This window comes from Vespa mandarinia, chromosome 11 (assembly GCF_050613455.1).
Source record: "Vespa mandarinia isolate Hongniang chromosome 11, ASM5061345v1, whole genome shotgun sequence".
Classification (NCBI taxonomy): domain Eukaryota; kingdom Metazoa; phylum Arthropoda; class Insecta; order Hymenoptera; family Vespidae; genus Vespa; species Vespa mandarinia.
This window is the reverse complement of record NC_140820.1, coordinates 4,557,501-4,562,500: the sequence shown is the minus strand read 5'-3', so window position 1 is coordinate 4,562,500 and position 5,000 is coordinate 4,557,501. Positions and strand designations below refer to the sequence as shown.

Here is a 5,000-nt window from a genome sequence, read left to right as displayed (position 1 = left end):
CAAGTTTCCTTTGATTTTAAATCCAACCTATCCCTTTTCCCTCATAGATTGCAAACATGCATGTATATATCGTACATCGATTGTGAAAGAATTGTCAATTGTTAAATTAAATATTTCTAGTCACTTCTGTAAAAACTTTTCTTTTCTTTTTTTCTTCTTTTTGCTTTTCCTTTTCCTTTTTTTTTTTCGTTCCCCTTCATTTGAAATCAAAATAAGAAAGAAGATAATGCAATATTATATTTACTTTTATATATTTATTATTAATTAACACAATTTCTATTGCAATAAAGAATTAATTAATTAAATTAATTTTCTTAGAATGATCATAGGATTTTACATACTTGATTCAAACAAATATTACAACAAAGAGAACTATTAAAATATTATTTATTTCTCTTTGTTTTCCTTTTACAATAACGAAAATAACAATAAAAAAAATTAAATTTGTTGATGATATATTGTGAAATGAATCAGTTCTCATAAATTTTTGGAAAATACGTCGAACATATGTGTGGTTATACGAAAAAAAAAAAAAAAAAAAAAAAAAAAAAGAAACAAATTAACAACGACAATATTTAATTAAAACAAAAACAAATAATGAAATTAGGGAACAATAGTTTCTCATTTATCGAGCGTTTTAAATATGCAACACGTTGATTAAATATTAATAATGAGTTGATTAAAAACTTGAAAAATTGATAAAGTCATAAAAGGAATGCTGATAAGTTACGTGTATTGCAATTCGCTATTGCACAAATATAAATGCATTTGAGCATATGCAAATAATAACATTGTAAACACACAAGAGAAAATTATACGAGTTAATTTGTTAGATGTTTTCGAGGAAAAAAAAAAAAGAAAAACAAAAAGAAAGGAGAGAAAAAAAGAAAAACAATGACGTTGATGTAGACAAAAAGAAATAAAAGATTGATGCACTTTACTCGATATAAATAAAATGCTGTCAGGAATTCAGAGGTTGATAAAAAAATTAAATAAAAAGCCGATGCGAAAACTATCTTCTTTTATATATATATATATATATATATATATATATATATATATGTATGTATATATGTATATAATTTTGCAGTAATGACGAGTAACAAATGTTTATTTCTCTCATTACGATTTTGGATTATCTCCTTTTATTTTTTATTTATTTTTTTTTCCTTTTTATCTTTTAACGAGAAAATTAACACCTTTTCAAAGAGAAAATTATCACCTTTCAATTCTTTTTCTTTCTTATTCAAGTGCATTACAATAATCTTTTATTTGAAATAAATATTATCTATAAATAAATTGATCATGAAACAATAATTGGCCAGAAAATAAAAATGAAAATATAAGTTAGAACGTATTAAGGATAATTTAATATATTGTAATAGTTGTACCTTCTGGATAAGGTGTCTAACATCAAATTGATAAATTGTACAAATCGTAGACAAAATGGGGGAGGTCAAAGATACATCAGTGTATCATATTATTTTTTGATAACTCTCATATTATTTATCTCTCTCTCTCTCTCTCTCTCTCTTTCTTTTTATCTTTTTTTATCTCGAGCACTTTGTTTGATAACTATAATTATTTTTCCCTTTGAATTCTAACAATTCTCACAATAAAATCTACGTCAATGTTTATTTTCGAACGAATCATTCGAGAAATAATGAGATTTATATTAAAATATTTTTCTTCCTTATATTATGACTCTTAAATAGGTGTGAATTAAATTAAAATACAATGTATAAAATAAACATACAATAAACGACGTTTATGTGAATAAAATTTTTCTTTATAAAAATTTATTTTTAGATGGTAAATCAATTAAAACGTGATTACTGTCGATTAAATTTTAATCATATAGTTTTATCATATATGTCATATAATTATTAATGATAATCAAATATTTACAAATATATAGAAAATCTAATTAACAAAATGTATAAGTTCTTAATAAAATAAGACTTAATCGACGTTAATCGTAATTCAATATAGGTTCATACGAAAAAAAAAAAAAAAAAAAAAGAAAAGAAAAAAAATCTAAAAAAAGACATAAAGAAGAAGAAAAAAGTAAAGAAATTAAATAAGATAAAATAAAAAAGAAGATAAGAAAAAACATAAAACAGAAAAAAATGAAAGAGAAATAAAGTAAAATGAGCAAAATCAGCAAAGAGATAATAGCCTTCTTATCTAAAACATAAATATAAATCTTTTCGAGGATAAAGAAGACTTCAGGAATAGAAAAGTAGATGTACATATCACACGAGTCAATAGTTTCTCGAAGCTAACACATAGATCGTTAATCGTATTTGCGGGTTTATGTTATAACTGGATTTCTTGCAAAATCGAGGTCAATGATCGTATGCATGTTAAATCGGTAAGTAGTACACTGTTGTACTATTGATGATTTAGTAACTAGAAATTACTACACTTATTATTATTATCATTATTTACTTTTGTTATTATTATTATTATTATTATTATTATAATTATTATTAATAGTTAATAAAAATAAAAGTTAATAAGAAAGAGAGAGAAAGAAAAATATTTTCGATCGAAAAACGTATATTTATATATACAACGAGTTCAATAAAATTTTCTTCTCTCTAATTCGAAGAGAAAATCGAAGGTCGACTTAGAACTAAGAAAGGATGAATTACGATCGAACAATAACGTTCTCTGTTGCTATTTATGATGCATATATTATATGCATATAATTACCTATGTATGTATATGGCTTTCTCGGTAAATGCATTGATAAGAGAAAAGGAAACGTAATAATTTGCGAAAGAGAATTATGTTCCTTTTTTTGCTCATCTTATCTTGAGTACAAGAAACTATGACACGATTTATTCACAATTTATCCTTTGTCTTTTCTTCTTCTTCTTTTTCTTTTTTTTTTTTTTTTTTTTTTTTTTTACAAAATAATACAGATCATTATTACTACAGATTTTGAAATCGAAGAATGAAGTAAAAAGAAAAAAAAAAAGAATATTATAAAATATACCTTTATAAAAATATTTCCTTTTAATTTTGAAATAAAATTTACAATCGTAGGAAGAGAACAAATAGGGCACGTATTTCAATTGTTAAAACTTTTCCTTTTGATCTTTCAACTATATCATTTGTTACATTACATATTCCGTTCGCGATCTCGGTCTAACACGACTTACAACATCATCGGTAAGTAGACAGTAAACTTGAATTATGTAATTCGATGAATACTATATACGTTTTCTTTTTTCCCCCATTCCTCTCTCTTTCTCTCTCTCTCTCCTTTCTTTTCTTTTTTTTCTCTTTTTTTTTTGTTTTCTCTTTACCTCTTTCTACGTTCCTCAATCTTTTAAGAAATAAAAATGAAATCCAAGTTTTTTATATCAAAAGGAATCGTCTATGGAAAAATATTAAAAGTATAAGCTTTCATCGATTCATTCTTTCAAATATTAATAATAAAAAAAAAGAACATTTTTTTTCTCCATTAAAAGAAAAAAAAAAAGAAAAAAAAATTCGATTATAAATCAGTATGGGTAATGTGCTCTGGTGATGATTAATAAAAATCTTTTTTAAAAAGATTTTTATTTAAAAAAAATTAATTTAAATTAATTTAAAAATCTTATTAAAAATCAATTTAATTTAAAAAAAATTAATATGACAATATTATAAATATTTATCCTTCAATCTTCTCTCAACAATTATTTTATTCCTTTCGATGTACATATATTATACTTTATATCCATGCAATTTTAATAAGTTTATATATATATATATATTTATATATATATTTATATATATTGTATATGACATACAATATGGTTGGCAACTAAGTGATTGCGGATTTTGTCAATAAATGGTCTTAGTCCATTATTTTGTTTTGTCAATGTATTTAAAGCACTTAATCTATATTGTTTTCTTGTTGTTTGGAGTTTTGCCTTTATTTTAGTATAAAAAAAAAAAAAAAATTGTATCGATCAATTATTTAATTTCGTTTTTATCTCAATTTAAAAATGGAAGAATGAGACGCGCATTTTTCAGACATATTTTATTGTATTATTTCTGAAAAGGCAAGAATACATCGCAAGCACATAACAAGAAGTTATGTGCCGTATATGGGATTGAAGCTTTGAAAGAAAGGCAGTGTTAAAATTGGTTTGCCAAATTTTTCATTGAAAAATGCCCAACGATTTGACAAGTCCAATTGAAATTGATGAGATCCATATCGAGGCCATTATCAATTTAGATTGTCATATCACAATACGTGAAATTGCGAAGCTCAATGTATGCATTCAAAAAAAAAAAAAAAAAAAGAAAAAAAAAAAAGAAAAATTGAAACAGCGTGGCTATGTCAAGAAATTTGATTTATAGATCCCTCATCTGATTAAGGAAATTCATTTGATGCTACGCATTAGCATCTGTGATTCGCTTTTGAAACGCAACGAAATTGATTCATTTCTGAAACGACTGATAATTGGCAACGAAAAATGGATGGTTTATAAAAAAATTAATCGGAAAAAAACGTGGGTTTTGCAAGATGAACCCAACCCAGACGACACCAAAAGCTGAGATTCACCAAAAAACCAAACGATTAATTCAAACGTTCAATAATGAGCGATGCAGTTCAAGAAAAGCGGCCAGAATTGACAAATCGTAAGGATGTTGTTTTCCATCATGATAATGTAACTCACATCTTTCGTCACTTGTCAAAAATTATTGGAATTAGATTGGGATATGTTGTAACATCCATCATATAACTCTGACCTTACGCCTTTAGATTACCATTTATTTCGTTCCATGGAGAACTTATTAAATGGTAAAATTTTTAATGACACTAGTGATGTAAAATCATATTTAATTCACTTTTTTGCTGCCAAAAATCAGAAGTTTTTTGAACATGGAATTATGACACTGCCTGAAAGATGACAAAAGGTCATCGATAAAAATGGACAATACGTAGTTGAATAAAATTATATTTTTAAGCAAAAATTTTGAATTTTTCTTCTTATTTA

The 5,000-nt window shown here is 24.7% G+C and overlaps 1 protein-coding gene across 8 annotated transcripts in view; it reads right to left on the bottom strand.

The window, feature by feature from the left end:
- The window catches only part of LOC118441315 (ATP-binding cassette sub-family G member 4), a 28,476-nt gene that overhangs the window by 9,926 nt on the left and 13,550 nt on the right, over nt 1–5,000 (bottom strand). The window lies entirely within an intron of this gene.